This window comes from Eleutherodactylus coqui, chromosome 7 (assembly GCF_035609145.1).
Source record: "Eleutherodactylus coqui strain aEleCoq1 chromosome 7, aEleCoq1.hap1, whole genome shotgun sequence".
NCBI lineage: Eukaryota > Metazoa > Chordata > Amphibia > Anura > Eleutherodactylidae > Eleutherodactylus > Eleutherodactylus coqui.
Genome location: NC_089843.1, coordinates 153,407,128 through 153,425,058, shown reverse-complemented (window position 1 = coordinate 153,425,058; position 17,931 = coordinate 153,407,128).

Genomic DNA, 17,931 nt, shown 5'->3' with positions numbered 1-17,931 from the left:
TGCTTATCAGCAGCCATCTTGATGTTGAGATTTTTTTCGGCAGCACTTTCACAGCAGTCCTATAATGCATCAGTACAGCATCAGCTAGAAGCTGTACCATTTCTGCCTGCTGGTTGGACAGTTATATATCATTACCTTCTATATTCATCTAAATAAGCTAAAGAGTATAAGTATACAGTCAGGAGGGTGAGCTGTGATCTTCTCTATTATAACTGTGTGACAGGAGCTGTGATAGGAATGTCTGCACCCCCCCCCCCCCTCTAAGGAGTTTCTGTAATAGCATCACACAGACCAGACAAAGAAACTGAATAGTTTCAGATAGCATAAACCCAAGTAAATCTGAGCTGGTCAGAATCGAGATCACATGACCATCTGTGGAGAAGAAGCCCGAAGTTTCAGATGAAAGAATACCTAACCAATGTAACACTAGCCAACTAAATACTAGAGGGATAGCTACATCATGAATGTTAAAATCTTTAAATTCAGAGAGGGTTCTCCATTTACCTGGTAATAGAAAGGAAGAGGAAATAAATTACATTATTGTTTTCACATACTGTATATCTAGTATTCACATTCCAATTAAACAATGCAGAGGTGGGCGGGGCGGAGCCTGACCTCCGAGAGCAATGGCTGCCTGAGACCTGCGCTCCGGCTGTGAGAGGTCTTCACAGGGTCCTATCTAACGCTACTTACAGCGAACATGCGGAAAGCGGCAAGGGAGAGGAGCGCTGAACAGCTGAGCACACCGGGCGCTCAGAAGAATCAAGTCGGGATGCAGCGCTTTTTGAAGGAACGGGACTCCCGATCTCCGCGCCCGCCGGCCAAGATGGCGCCGGCCCACGAGGCTGCTTCATCAGATCAAAGTAAGGAGAGGGGAGGGGAATCCTCATCGGATGAGGAGGAAGATAGCGAAGCCATCTCTAAAGGCTTCATGAAACAGCTTCTAGCTAAAGCCCTGCAGCCCCTGATGTCAGACCTTGCTGAAATCAAAGAAGATGTTAAACACCTGGGGCGCAGGGTGGAGGACCTAGAGACTTCCTCCTCCTCCATCACATCGCACGCCCTGATTTTGGAGCAAGTCCTGAGGGAGCAGCACGAGCACCTTAATCGCGCCCTAATATCCCAGGAGGACTTAGAAAATCGAAACAGGCGCTGCAACGTCCGTATAAAGGGGCTCCCCGAGTCGGTTGCTGCAGAGTCCCTCTTTAAGGTGGGTGCGGAAATTTTTGGTCTTCTGCTAGGACCCGCGAAGGCGCAACACGTGGGCATCGAGCGTATTCATAGGGCGCTCAGACCCCCTCCTTCCGCGAATGACCCACCAAGAGACGTCATTTGTAAGTTGCTTTCTTTCCAGGACACTCTTTCCATCCTTAATGCTGCAAGGGAACATAAAGAGCTGAAATTTGGGGGTCATTCCCTGCAATTTTTTCAAGATCTTGCACCCTCCACCTTATATAAAAGAAGACTTATGCGCCCACTTCTGGAGGCTCTTAGGGCTAAAGACTTGCGCTACGCCTGGTTGTTCCCCTTCGGGTTAGGGATATCCGTGAAGGGGAGAAGGCTTACAATAAGAACCCCAGAAGACCTACACAAAGCCTGGCCCCTTCTGGAGATACCCCCTCTAGACCTGCCGTGCTGGCTGCCGCTTCCGGGGTTTCCGAAATTGCCAAAACTACCTCCTCTTGAGGCATGGCAACAAGCCTCTAACGCAAAATCACCTAGAGGGAAAAAGAAGAAGACAAAGGAGACCCCCAGCAGCGTGGACACCTGAGCTTATTGAGCGATGCAGCTCAGGTCCACCCCCACACAGGTTATGCTGACTCGACCTAACTTTACGCTTTTTGAAAAGCGTTTCCCAAAACCAGAGAAAGACTTTCGGATGTTTTGCGGTCCGTGGACTTTTCTTTAGTGGATAGGTTCGGATCAACCGGTCCCCGTGGCTATTGTTTGTTTGTATTATTGGTTCGACTTAACATGTCTTCACGTTGCTTTCTCTTTTACAGGATGGCTCCTCTCCCGACCAGCTCCAGCTGGGTTTTGGGAGCCTGTTCTTTCCCTCCGTATGTCCTCATTAGAGGATCCTGTGAGACCCCTGGCAGTTCAGGCTGTCCGTAATTGATCGGTCTTTATTTTATAAGGCCCGATCAATCCGCCTCACCCCCTACCTCACCCCTTCCCTCACCTCACCTGCCTTTGTCACGAATAGACGCTCCAGTCGCAGTGAGGTCCTCCGTGTCGTCCCTAGTAGGAGAAAACTACTTCGCTTTTCCTGCTTCGGGCCTGTGGTTTGTTTCCCCCCCCGGCTGTCTCTGGTGAGTCTCTTCCCCCCCCCCCCCCCTATCCCGATTGTCTCCAGCCCTCCCGCCCCCCCCTTCCTCCTCAGTCTCCCGTGCCTAGTCAGACTACCGAGTGACTGGAGGAGAGGGAGACTTGTGTTCTTCTACGACTAACGCATCTGTTTCTCTTCACGTATTACAGAGTTCTTCGGGGATTAGTTCCACTTCACCATGAGCGACTCTCTGAAATGGTCTACGTTTAACGTGAAAGGGCTGAATTCCCCCTCCAAAAGACATCACGTGGCGCTGCTGCTGAAAAGGTACGGCACAAAAATTGCTTTTTTGCAGGAAACCCACTTCAGGGGAAATAGACATTTATCCCTACCGGGCAAACTTTTCACGCAGGGATACCACAGCACGCACCCGACATCCGCTTCCAAGGGTGTCTCTATACTTTTCCATCACACTGTAGTTTTCACATGCGAAGCCCAACACTCGGATGGAGAGGGAAGGGTCCTCTTTTTAAGGGGCAAACTCCTAAACCAAAAAGTAACGATAGCTAATTTGTATACTCCAAACGCAGGGCAAGTACCTTGGCTGATTAATCAGCTAGAGATTTTAAAGCAGTTCGCGGATGGCCCAATTCTCTTGGGAGGAGATCTTAACCTGACCCTCAACCCCATTCTTGACTCCTCGACGGGGAAATCTCACATTGCCCAGGCCAGACTCAGAAGACTGTATCGCAGTCTTTCGGAGATGGGTCTGATAGATGTCTGGAGATATGTTAACCCCACGACGAAGGACTTTACCTTCTATTCCCATGTTCATTTTTCTTTCCAACGCCTCGACTATATTTTTGTGTCTTCGTCCCTGCTAAACTCCGTTACCGGCGCCAAAATCGACCCCATTCTTATCTCTGACCATGCTCCGCTCCACACCGACATTGACCTCTCTCCGCCCCCGGCTCGAGAATGGAGATGGAAGTTAAATCCCACGCTCCTTGACTTAGAAGAGGATAGACAGCACTTAAATTCACTCCTAGAGGAATTTTTCCTTTTAAACAAATCACAGGATATCTCAACTCCAGTGACATGGGAAGCCCATAAGGCTTACGTAAGGGGCCTTTTGATTGCTCTGAGCTCCAGAGTTAGGAAAAGGCAGCAAAAATCGATAGATGAAAAGCTCCAACAGATAGCAAAACTGGAACAAGCCGCAAAAAGTTCACAATGCAAGGCCGCGCTGGACAGGTTGACTACCCTAAGGAAAGAGCTAAAAAGAGACTTTGACACGAGGTATAATAAGAAACACTTATACCTGCAAAGAACAGTCTATGTTCAGGGCAACAGGGGCAGCAGATGGACCTCTGCCCTTATTAAAAAAGCTCGAAAAAGAAATTTTATCAGCTCCATAAAAACTAGCTCAGGCCGTCAGGTCACATCTTCGGCAGACATAGCGGAAGAGTTTCAGGCCTTCTATTCGCAACTTTATAATATTCACCAACCCCTCACACCCGACGGACGACAGGTCGCCCTCGCACAGATTCACAAGTTCCTGAGTGAGCTGAACCTCCCCAGTCTGGACGATGATGCTGTAGCGACCCTGACGAGACCAGTCTCCTCTCAGGAGATAGAGGACCTCTTGAAATCCTCCCCGTCGGGGAAAAGCCCTGGCCCAGATGGGCTACCGGCCTCTTATTACAAAGCCTTCCAATCCTGTCTGGTTCCCCAACTGACAGAACTATTCAACTCCCTTTTACGGGGAGAATCGCTTCCCAGGCAGGCGCAGGAGGCGCATATTACTTTGATTCATAAGGACAATAAAGATCCGGAGGCGTGCGGAAGTTATAGGCCTATATCCTTAATCAATTTTGATGTTAAACTATGGGCAAAACTTCTCGCAAAAAGACTAGAAAAATATATCCCATTCCTTGTAGACGCGGAGCAGGCTGGTTTCGTCAGGGGTAGAGAGGGAAGAGACAATTCTATTAGACTCCTCCACGCAATTAGTTACGCCCAATCACAAAACATCCCACTGGCTCTAGTAGGCTCAGATGCCGAAAAAGCCTTTGACCGGGTTAGTTGGTTATATATGCAAACAGTTCTCTCGCATTTCAAAATCCCCCCTACCTTCATTTCTGCCATCTTTTCTCTATATGCAGCCCCTTACGCCAGAATTAAAATAAACGAGATCCTTTCGCCCCCCTTCAACATCAGTAATGGCACGCGGCAGGGATGCCCCCTCTCCCCCTCGCTATTTATCCTAGCCCTTGAGCCATTCCTGCAGAGGATCCGTTTAGATCCCAACATTCAGGGTCTAAAGGTGGGCCGAAAGACTCTGTCGTTGGCCGCTTACGCAGACGACATTGTCTTTTTAGTTACGAACCCAGAAAGGGGACTACCCCATCTCATCAGTCTCTTAGAGGAATATGGAACCCTCTCTAATTTCAAAATAAATTTTTCCAAATCAAAGGTTCTAAACGTATCGATTCCGGCTAGCCGCTGCCAAGCGCTGAAAGCAGGCTCCCCTTTTTCATGGGCGGCAGCTGACATAGATTTTTTAGGTATACAGCTCACAAAAAAGGTAGAAGACTTGTTCTCGGCTAACTTTACTCCTCTCCTGCCCAGGATAAAAAACTTGCTGCGCTCTTACGACTTGCCTTTCCTGTCCTGGCTGGGGAGAAAAAACATTCTCCAATCATATGTAATGCCAATAATCCTATATAAGCTGCGGCTTCTACCGATACACATCCCCATTTCCTTCTTCAAGTCCCTTCACTCAATCATCCTAAATTATGTCTGGAAGGGGAAAAGGCCGAGATTGGCCCATAGTTTACTTGAAAAAAGGAGGGTGGACGGTGGGGTTGATCTCCCTAATCCGCGTGACCTGTACTTAACTGCCCAATTAAATCTCTGGATGGAGCTGGTGCTTCCCTTAAAGGACCATTTAGTACATGAACTCGCGTTAGCTTCGTACGGCCCCACTCTCCTTCAGGATCTGTGGTTCCCTGCGTCGGTCCTACGGAGACGGAGGACTCCCAGTCCCCTTCTTAGAGGAGTTATGGAGACTTGGCATAAACTGGGAGGCGGGTTGGCCCCCTCCCCCTCTCCCCTCACCCCCTTAAATGTCCTGCATAAGACGTTAGATCTGCACCTAGATCCTTGCTCTGCAGGCAGCTGGCAGATCCTCGCAGATAAAAGAATTTCAGACATTCAGTCGAGGGCTCACATGCCCCCTGCAGACATTCTAAAAGACCTATTGCCTAGTCATGGGCTTCCCTTTTTAGTTTCAGCACACATTACCGGAGTTATTAAAAAGTTTTTGTCCCAACACAAGTCGACCAGACCATTAACTAGTTTTGAGAAAACTCTGAATGATAGCAATTTTTCTAAGAGAAAACTAGCTTTCATGCGTAAGCAATTTATTTCTCCCACGGGTAATTCAAAACCCGTGTTCATCACTTCTTGGGAAAGGGAACTCAGGATCTCCCTCTCAGAGAGCGACACGAGGGTCATACTCAAGAACTCATTTGGCATTTCGCCCTGCGTTACCTCTCAGGAGTCACATTACAAATTACTATCAAGATGGTATAGGACTCCCCAATGGCTCTCAGATCATAAATTATCATCTCAAGATGCCTGCTGGAGGTGTGACTCTGCTACGGGTTCATACCTACACATTTGGTGGGAGTGCCCGGTGCTGGTGCCCTTCTGGAGGGAGGTCGGGTGTGTGCTGAGTAAGCTCGCCCCGGGGTTGGTTCTTTCCCCTGAGGTGGTCATTCTGTGGAAGCCGTCAGCCGCCTTTCACCCGCAGAAACACAAATTGGTCGCTTTCCTGCTTGATGTCGCTAAGGCGCTCATTCCCCTTTTATGGCATCAAAAAACCCCCCCTTCTCTGGCGATGTGGAGGGACAGGGTGGATCTCCTTTCGAACCTGGAGGAATTATCCAGTTACTCCAGGGGCTCCCATGAGGGGTTCCTGGAAACTTGGAGCCCGTGGCGCTCTATCAGAGCAACACTGCTCGAGGGGGGGTCGTCCACTGAGTCGGACTAAAACGGAGTCTATTCCACCTCCTCTCCTCCTCGGTTTCGAAGTACGAGTTCCACGCCCTAGTCACTGCGATCTTTCCACACAAAAATTTCTTGTCCGGTGGTGCGCCCGCAGCCTGAAGTTGCTCTGACGCGCTGGTTCCACATCTCACTTAAAGGTGGTCGGTGCGCGAGACTGCTCCCCCTTCCCCCCCCCCCCCCCTCCCCCCCGTTCCCATACCTTTCTTCCATTCCCTCTGTTTGTTCCCTATTGTTGCTGTCAATTTGTTTCTTTGTGTGTCTATAGGTTGTTTAGGTTGTGTTTTGGGAGGATTCCTGATAGGGTAGTTGCCCTGACTGGTGGATGTTTGCCTCCCGGTGGCCTAGGCCACGTTATTACTGTTGCAGAATGTCTCGAAAAATTCTCAGAGGGTTACTTGCTCTTTTATCGTATGTTCGCACTCTAAGGTAACCTGTTTCTATATTTAACGAGACGTTGTTTACTAATGATTCATTGATTGTCTATATTCAAAATGTCAATAAAAATCGTTTAAAAAAAAAAAAAAAAAAAAAAACAATGCAGAGGTGTAATTCAATTGTACAAAATCTCATTATTCACCTCCCCATTCAAAGTGTATCAGGTCACTCACTACATATTCACTTCACTGCTGTGTCTGTTTTCCTACATCCGAAGTTTTTATCCACATTGCAGCTGCAATCTAATAACCAAGCAGTCAAATATTATTAGTCAAACATTGTGCTCTGGGATTATGAATACTATGACACTGGAAGTCTTGACTAATATGATTGCAATTGTATCATAGTGTGAGTCTAACATACTGGTAATACGAAGAGGAAAGCTACATTTCAAAGTGCTGTATTCCTCATTTCAAAGTTAACTTTTCAATTAAATTAAATAGCATGAATAAAATAAACAAGTTTCATCAAGTTATGAAAAAAATTTGCTAAATATACCCCCTAAAAATCCCTTTGTACCAAAATTTCTAGTATTTCATACAAACACATTGTGGGAATGGTTTCAATGAATTGTAAGCAAGGTGGCAGCTGTCTAGCTACAGTAAATTCTACTGTGGACCAAAGCTGCATAAATCTAACCTCAGGCAAGTTGGGCCTTGGTTGGCTCTGACATAAATGAAACTAATTAGAATTTTCAGAACACATCGGTTTCATTGTATAATTCCTCCATCCATTAAAATGGATTAAAATGGGACTTAAATATAGTATTATTGGGGGATATCACACCTATACTTGGTAGAAGGATGTGCAGTAATATTGTAGTAACACTAGAACTGTCTCATATGCTTACCTCATTGGTTACTATTCAAGTTTAATTAGGATTACTTCACCCCCATTACACTTAGTACGGGTCTCGTTAGGCTGCTTCTTAGTGCTGATCTATATCTAGGTCAAAACAACTGTTGTTGATTAACTCTAATTACCAGTAATGAGGCAAGCATGTTTTAAGTGGACTGATACTGTAAGCTTGCTAAAACGTCTATTCAACACTGAGTATCCACAATCTGGTAGCCATTTGCATCTTGTCAAAAATTGCTTCTTGTGTGGGCTCAGAAAAGATAAATTAATAAATTATTCTTGATAAATTAAAGTGCAACCGCAGGCAAAATTTAACATTGAGGTTTTGCCTAGAGTTATGGCACTGTATATCTTCTCAAACTTTCCTTACATTACTATTTGTCACATTTTACTGGTTAGGACATAGAGGTAGTCATTTCTATACATCCTCCTGGTACATGCCAAAAAGCACTCAGAGTTCATCACTCAACATCAGTCATAGTCAATGCCTAAAGTTAGACCTTCAGGACATCTCGAGAGCAGCTATAAGCAGGTGAGTAAAAGTTTTGGGGAATAAATAAACATGAACTTTCTTTCCTGGAGTTAAGCCTTATACGTTTTTTATAAGATGCAGGTGCAATAGTGTATAAGGGCGAAGCAGTGACAGATGAAGACAGAGGTAATTTAATGTAGCAAACAAATCTTTTACTAAACACAAGATATGCACAGTTTTTTGTTGCCTAGTAGGGTACTTAGACGGAAATGTAGTAGATCATTCTACAATGCAGTCCAAATCATTAAAAGCTCAAAAAGTATGTGGGCCTAACGCCCACTCTGGCACAATCTCGTACTCTGGGCTAATTACCCGACAAGATACATCTTTTTACTTTGGTGACTCAACAATGACTCCATAATGTAAGGTCTCAGTCTTCAGTTAGAGTAGCCTCAATGCCCATGTGAGACCGCTTCACAGACTTTCTAATAACAAGATGGCCTGGTCTACAGTAGGTCCCAAAGCATAGGAGACAGTACATAGATTAACAATTACAGTCTCTGTCTGTAGTAATGCTTCTGATCTCTCAGGGATACTAGGATCAATGACCAAAGTTAACTCCATGAGTCGGTCCAACAACTTTATTTGTGTTGGCCCACTCTTCTACCTGGTCCAGTTCAACAGACTTTCTTCTCATCTGCTCCGTCTTTTCTTGCCTGTCAACTCTCCTCTGCTTGCACACACAGACTCTGACTTGCTTCCAGTCTTACGCTCGGGAGCACTTATCATTTGGGTATCGGCACTCCACGTCTCACCCCAACTCTGTCTTTCCTTCACAGCAGTATGCCTGTCATTTCTCAATGTTCAACACAGTTTCTTTTTCTTAATTCCAGCTTGCAGGTTCTCTCATTATCTCACTCTCTCTACTTGCCAATTCTCTCTTTCTCTGTGACAAACTTCACACAGTCAGAGATCTCTGACTCCTCTTTGCTTACTCTCAATCTCTTCTCTTGCTTATTACACATATCTTATTACTCACATGAGAGTTCTTAACTTTATGCTCATTGTGACTTGATCTCACTTTTCTCCATATCTGTGCAGGCCTTCACAAAGCTCCTCTGTCTGTGGCCCTCCAGTAACTCAGTGCCTGGTGCTGGCTAAGCTCCTGCCTCCACCACTTTAAGAGTCTTCTGCAGCTCTCATGCCCACTTCCCTGGCAAGGCATGTGGAATGCTATTTGGCCTTTGTTTGACTGGCAACCTCCACCACTTTAGCTACATGTCGCCTTCTTCACCAATGCACTTCAGATGGCACTGTCCAGTATTTTCCCATATCCCCTGCAACTCCCTCTATTAACTGGTGCACTAGCTGAATCACTCCAGGGGAGAGTGTTTAACCGCCCCACCCTTCCCCACACACACTATGTTTCCTACAGTGGGGCTAGGTATTCAGGGGGTTATGAGCTGGTTGTGTCAAACCCAACATCATCAAGGAAGCAGATCCTCCTTATCCCTGCTTTCAAAGCACCTGTCATAGCTTCTCTGCTCTTGCTGGATCACTGACAAATGGAGAAGCTAGCAGCCAGCTTTGCCACTTTGACTGCAGAGTAAGGAGCAGCATCTCATTCTACCAGTTTACTCCTTTATGGCATATCCACAGGTTATCTCATAAATATGTAAAAGGCATAGGTCATTATCAGGATAATGAAGGTCCCATGAGGCCCATTTTCCAATTCATAGTGGCTGTTTTGGGGGGAAAAAACTGAATAGAATTGGTGAAAAGAGGTTTCGACACTCCAGAGATGGAACCAGTACCTGTGATGTATTAGTGGCATATTCTATGGATATGCCATGAAGGTGTAGGATGAGAATACTAGTTTACAGATTGTGTAATAAATGTAAATCTGCAATTAAATATTATTTTATGTCTCAAGTACATTTACAATTTGTTTCAAACTAAGCTTAATTGAAATATTTGAACTGGTTTACCTAAAAAGACTGTTATCTGATGGCAGTTAAGGCTGTACAATACTAGAAAAAACCACATTGAGATGTGCGAAATGCTTAGTTTAGATACAATTGATCTAATCATTGTGAACATTAAGACATTTTTAGTTGGATCCCAATTTACCATCTCTATTTCCTGTTGCAATCACTATTTTGAGAATTGGTCCATCATACAATATTTTGGAAAATGATGGCTTAAACCTTTTATGTCTCTCATAATGAAAAAAAATAATTTTTCCTGATCCCACACAGAAGTCACATAAATTCCCTAAGAGCCCTTTCACATGGAACGGAATTAGTTGTTGTGGACATTTCTGCATCACAAAGTTACCCCTATGGGGCTTCAATTCCACACCTGTTAAAATTGGGCCATTTTCACTGCTGCAAAATTAAGGACATCGTGTGAAATTGTTGTTGCAGATGTCTAATATATACCCCAAAAGCAAGTACTACTGGGGCATATAAATTTTAAAAGCTACCTGATATCTCTATCTCTATCTCTATCGTGTACCATAAGCACCCCTACAAAAACACAAAAAGAACAGAAAACACACTTTTTCAAGTGGTAAGATATGGTTTTCCCTATTAGCCTTTATGGCATATGAACTAGATATGGTCCTACCATCATCTGGAATGGTCAAGGACCACACTTTTATTGCATGTCTACATGATATGCCATGAAAGTTCATATTGAAGAATACATCTGAGACCCTGTTCTATTAGCAACAAAATTGTATTTTACTGAAATAAGTAGGACTGAGCATATGCAAGAAAGCTGAGCATGCAGCACTCTTCTTTCAAAGCTGGGAAGGAACCAGACAGGCCCTATTTTAACCACTTAATGACACAGCCCTTTTTTTTCATTTTTATTTTTTCCTCCCCCACTTTTAAAAAATTCTACCTCTTTTATTTATCCATCGATATAGTTGTCTGAGGGCTTGTATTTTGCAAACAAGTTGCATTTGTAAAACGGTACTATTTAATGTTCCATGTAATGTACTAAAACACTTTTAAAAAGGTCTAGGTATAGTGAAATGGAAAATAAAATGCAATTCCACTGTTTTTGTGGCATTTTTGTGGCATACACACTGTGGCAAAAATACAAGAACTTAATTATGTAGGTCAATATGATTATGATACCAAATTATATAGTTTTTTTTTTTTTTTTGCTGTACTACTTTTGAAAAATAAATATCTTTAAAAAAAACATAAAATAATTTTCTGACAGCCCTAACCTTTTTCTTCCTTCGATGTAGTTGTGTAATTTGGCTAGTTTTTTGTGGGATTTCCTGTAGCTTCTACTGGTAGCGTTTCATATTACTTTTTGCTAGCTTATTACATTTTTCATTGAAAACGCAATATTGGCATTGTGTATTTTGTTTTCTAATGACTTTCACCATACTGCAGATGCAGTGATACCAAATTTTTTTTTTTTTAAATAAATATAGAAAAAGAGGTTTTCTTTTTCCCTTATTTCCTTTTATTAGGTCCATGTTGTTGTTATTATCTATTTAGTCGTTCATGACCCTCGGCAAGCCCCCCCATCACCCCCCAATGTTTTTCAGTTTTGCCTGCTTCTTTCAGTTGTGTGATATCCATGCCAGTATCAGCTCTGACAGTATCAGCATTGTGTCCGTTGGTAGCCATGTCTGCTTTTGCCACTGATCTGTCCAAGCATTATAGATTTTTCTAGTAACTCTGCTCGCATTACATGGCCAAAATCCGTGAGCCTGAGCCTGATCATCTTCACCTCCAGTGACATATTGGGTCTTATACAATTCAGGACTTCTCTGTTTGTTACTTTCGCCATCCAGGGCATTCACAGCCGCTTTCGCCAGCACCACAACTCAAACGCATCAATCCTCCTTCTATCAGCTTTTTTCACAGTCCAGCTTTCACATCCATACATGGGTATGAGGAAGACGGTAGTTTGCACTATCCTGTATTTAGTTGCTATGCCGATATCCCTACTTTTCCAGATTTTGTCTATGTTTAGCATCGCGCTTCACCCCAATACTATGATACGCTTTATCTCTGGCATAGATTCTCCAGCCTGCTCAATTTTTGAGCCAAGGAAGATGAAGTCTCGCACACATTCTATGATCTCATTGTCGATTTTAATTTGAACTTGGTCATTTTTTGCCGATCCCAAACCAATCTGTTCCCCATACTGTGTTCTCACAATGGCTTCTTGATTGGTATAAAGTGATTTTATTAGCTTGACTAGATGTGTCGATATGCCCAGCTCTTGTAGGGCAAGCCTTAGCTTGCCATGGTCGATGCAGAGGCCTTGATGTAGTCGATGAAGCACACAGAGATATTATTTTGGTATTCTCAAGCTTATTCCATGTTTCATCGCAGGTTTGCTATATGGTCGCGGGTTCTGGTCCTCTCCAGAGTCCTGCCTGCGAATCAGGGAGTGCCGCTTCAACTACTGATCTTAGTCTTTCCTGTATAATGATCTTGCTTGCATGTGGAATGTGGGCTATGGTTCGGTAGTTGGAGCAATTCTGGAGGTCGCCTTTCATAGGGACTAATAAAAAAATTGTAAAGATGAGTAAAAATCGTTTTATTAATTATTAGAAAAAATAAAAGGTAAAAACCCTGGGTGCACAGGGTGTGTATGGAGCGAGACATGATCCCACTTCATACAAACCCTGTGCATCCAGGAAATAACTGTATGCCTTGAAACATGAAGGGGTTGAATGGATTTGATCATAGGGCAACATGAACCCGGGATAGAGAAGCCTGTTGCCTCCATGGGTTTTATTCTGAAACACGGAGGCATTTCAGAATAAATACATTTTGAAGTTTGACTCAGAGCTGAGCTGTGAGTCACGGACCGGGCTGTCCCAGTCTCCCTCCACCCACAGCACCGAAGACTGCAAACTTTCTCCCTATATAGAATCAAGTTGAGAGCTGTCAGTCTTCATGTAGCCGGCAGGAAGAGGACAGCTCGGCCCACTTTTGTGACTCGGAAGTCAGCTTTAAGGCAAAATTCAAATTTATTTATTCTGAAATGCTAAAGCAACAGGCTTCCCTGTGTCTGGTTCATGCTGCCTGTGGTTTGGAAGCATAAGCCTAATGACAGAGTCCCTTAAGTCACTGGGGTCCATCAGGTGCCTGTAGTATTTGCTGAGCAATGGACCCAACATTGTTTTGTGGATTCCATTGTAAACAGAAACCACAGGGCAAGTGTGAACACAGCCTTGTATGTTTGCTCAGGTTTTATTAGTCTAATACTACATTTTGTTAACATCAGAAACTACTCAGCATGAGAAATATGTAGCAACTAGAGATGAGCGAGCATACTCGCTAAGGACAATTACTCAATCAAGCATTGTTCTTAGCGAGTATCTCCCCGCTCAGAAGAAAAGGTTCGGCTGCCGGCGCCGGTGACAGGTGAGTTGCGGCAGTGAGCAGGGGGGTGCGGGGGGGGGGCAGGGGGAGAGAGGGAGAGAGAGATCTCCCCTCCGTTCCTCCCCGTTCTCCCCCGCCGCTCCCCGCCGCCGGCAGCCGAATCTTTTCTTCCGAGCGGGCAGGTACTCGCTAAGGGCAATGCTCGATCGAGTAATTGCCCTTAGCGAGTATTCTCGCTCATCTCTAGTAGCAACACATAAATGGGGGGGAAAGATTTATTTTCCATTCCTGCTAAAAACACAGAGCAAATTACATGCAAGGACCAGGCAATAAACAAGTTCTACGTTACATAAGGTCTAGATATAGTTCAGTCACTAAAAATACTACAATTGACATATAAATGCCCTCTGTACTGATTATATTTGATATTGAAGCTTGTTCATATAGGACTGAATAATGTAGTATGACTGTGCTTTATACTTTTCTAGAACTCTTTTTAACTTTTTATTTATGATGCATCCAGACTGAGCTGCAATCGTGGTGATATCAGCTTTTCTCTATAGATGAAGGTTCATGATGGATAATATGCCAGAGAACTGGGTGTGTTTATAATTTATTTATTGAGCTTTATAGTCGTGCAGTTTCACATGACTAAGATTCTACAGGAAAATGTAGACCTACTTATCAACATCTGCTTGTCAGTACAACAATGTTTAACAGATGAATGTTTCTGCATAGTATATGTAACTGAAAGGGCCCGTTCCACTTTAATCCTTTTCACAACAAATAAGTTAACACATCATTTTTTTTCTTCCTCACTTCTTGAATTGAAGCCACTTCTGGCTCAGGACCAATGCGATGAATGTGTATTAGAGGTACCCCCTTAACTATCCTATTCAGCCACTAACAACTGATCTCAATGCCATGCTTGCTTTAACCAAGTTTACACAGTCCCTGACATGTGTTAACATATGTGCTCACCCATCAAGATAGAAATAAATAGATGTCAAAAACTATTGGATAATATACTTTACAGTGCAGCTAGAAACCATGTAAACCGCTCTTCGGCGCAGTTCATTTCTCATTCCACACTTTAGGAAGGTGTTGCAAGTAATCTTTTTGGCATGTAAGAGCTTTCACTTGCTACTTCTGCTTTGATTAGGCTTCATGAAGTTCTTTATTTCTAATTGCAATCAAATGGAATCTAGTTTTTAAGGGCATTTCCAAATTGCAATTACCCTATATACTTGAGTATAAGCCGACTTTTTCAGCACATGTTTTTGTGCTGAAAAAGCCCCCCTCGGCTTATACTCGAGTGAATACGGTGCCAACCATGCTGCTTACCTATTCACCGGTCTCTTCTGAGTGCGCCTGCAGCCTCGGTGTGTGGTGGGATATCGCCGTTCTTCATTTCTTCTGCACGCCGGCCGCCTCTGTGTTGTCCGTGCCGGAAGTAGTGTGTGTAGCAAGGTGACGCGCCCCAGTGGCTGATTAGCTGCACTCACCACTCCGGCGGGGACAGCCTGGATTCACCCCTCCGGCGCTGCAGAGACTTCTTCCTTGGTGGCTGCGGCGAGTAAGCTTCTGCGCCACTGCTGCTTTGTCTACTGTGGCATGCAGGGCCTCCTGGGTGGTGGCACTCACATCCCGTTTCTTCCGTCGGCGCGGGCCCTGTGGGGGCAGAGGGCGGCAATGATGACCATGATGCAGTTTGTAGTGGGATAGAGGGGCAATAATGCAGTTTGTGGTGGGATGGAGGGGAGGCGATAATGCAGTTTGTGGTGGGATGGAGGGGAGGCGATGATGCAGTTTCACCTGAGCCCTGACAGCGGCAGAGAGGTGAGTATTTTTATTTTTTTATTTTTTACAAGTTAGGGATGATTTTCAAAAATCACTGCACGCAGCCCATTGCTTTCAAGTGGGGCCACCGGCAGCAGAAGCGACCCCATTAAAAGCAATAATGCACGGACCTCACTCGAGTATAAACCCACCCTAGGCATATACTTGAGTCAACAAGTTTTCCCAGTTTTGGGGGGTAAAACTTTGTACCTCGGCTTATACTCAGCTCTGCTTATACTATGTAGATATGCTATGTAATCTATTTAACACAAGGATATATAAGTAAGAAAATCGTATTGCACCAACTAGTGTTCATCAGGAGTCAATGTATAAATTATTCAGAAGTCAGCTATTATGCACAAAACATTTTTTTTCTGTGTGTTTTCAGAAAATGTGTAAATCTAGAATCGAGGGAAAAAATGAAACTTAAAATACAATCAATGCAAAGCTATGTGGATACATTATGGCAAAAGAAAAGCCAAACAGTTGATTCATGGAGTTCCAAAGTTTATATGAATGACACTATAGGGACCCTGGATCCGGTAAAGAGACCCAGCTGTCAGGGTTTATCATTCTCATGACTATGTGGCATGTTGACTATATGGCTTGCATGTGTAGTGATCAGCATATACTTGTTCCTTAGATCTACAACGTGGGTCACCAGAATTATTAGTTCTGATGGCCTCAAATACTGCAAACTATATAAAGGGTTTGTTTGAATGCTTTCATCACAATTACTCAATAAGGAAGCATAACTTATAACTAAGTAGTAACTAGTAGAAGTATAACTAATAAGCAAATGCAACTAATAATATCCTTTTTTTAACTTCCTAATTTGTAATAAAATCTTTTTTAATACACAATGTTCTCGGTATATACAAGCGCAGAATCCAAAGGTCAGTAACTAAGTAATAGTTAAACAAGAGATATAGGGAAAAGCACCAGGGAGCCTAGTGCTGAGCTGACAATATCTAATAAATATGCCTGTTAGAATGACAGTAGGGATTCACATCAAGGCCAACATCACTACAGCAGGGGTTTGTCTTAGCAACCAGTATGACTGCTGTAGGAAGGATGGGAGTAGGAGTACAGTAAATGTCAGACTCTGGTGGTAGAGAAATATATTATTAGGTGACCAGACAAACATAGTTTCTTCTAACCTGCAGAACTGCATGCATATGCAATGTGAAAGTTCCTCCTGCTGAGGGTAAGCCTGCTGCTGTGCAGACTCCTTGAGGTCTTCTCTTAAAGGGGTTGTCCATGGTTAGAAAAACATGGCTGCTTTCTTCTCTTCCAAACACAGTACCACCCTTGACAATAGGGTTGTGAGTGGTATTGCAGCATAGCTCCATGAATGGGAGCTGAGCTGCAATACCAGACACAGTCCAAGGAAAAGGGTGGTGCTGTGTTTGGAAGAAAGTAGGCATGTTTTTCTAACCCTAGATGGTCAAGCAAACCCCTTCTGAATTGCTTTGCTTGATCATAGAGACAACGGTGCGATTTTTCCCTATGATCAGTGCAGGGAGGAAACACGAAGGTGAACTGTCAGTGTTCAGCTTCCTGCAGCAAACAGACAGAAAGGTAATATGAGAGGATAGGCCATAGGGAGCAGTCTTCATTATGTCTTAAGGAAAGCTGGCCAAACACATAAAATAATGATCGAGTGCAGGTGATTCATCATCCATGTGGTCACTCATATCTCACCAGCAACAGAAATGATTTAAGTCGACCAGCAGGAAGTAAGTTTAAAAAAAAAGAATTGAGTGCCTGGGGCTTTCGCAAAATGGAAAATGATTGGCTGAATTTGGCTGACCATGACATAGCTATGTAGTTCCAGCTGACCAAGAACACATTTTCCAACCTGGCCAATCACATTTTCAACAAAAAGTCATCTGCAATCTGTTTTTTGTAAATTTTTTAAACTATGGCCACTCAAAATTGCCAAAGTCCACTATTTCAGGCAACTTTTTTTTCATAAATGCACTCCTTTAGAGATCAATATAGAAGAAGGTTCTTTTTAAACTGCGGAATATTCTACTCCAAGAGTTATTAATTGCAGATACTATGTCGGCATTGAAAAAAGGGATGCTTATTAAATAACTACTACCAGTGTTTCAAGTGGTGCAATGTGCCACTTACTAATATGATATAATGAAAAGGATTGGAGTTGGTCACAGGTCTACCGGACAGCAGCCATGTACTTACAGGACCTGTGACAATGTCACAGTGATTTGATCAGTCACCAGGGCTCTGAACTCCCCCCCTGATCACTTGATGGGGACATCATCACAGGTCCTGTAAGCACATGGCTGCTATCAGGCTCTGCATGTTTTAGGACCTGTGATGATGTCACCGTCATTTGATCAAGGGCGTAGCTCAGAGCCCCGGTGACTGATCACATGACGGTTTGACAATTGACATTGAGCATCATGATTATTTAATCAAAGAATGAAATTAATAATTGATCGAGAAAGGTTGAACTAGATGAACCTGAGCCCCTTTTCAAGCTACATAACTTACGTGATGTATGAGTCAATTGCTAATAATGTAAAAAAAAAATTATTTGTATTTATATTGGTTACAAAAAAGACTTGTTTTACTTTAAAGATTAATGTATG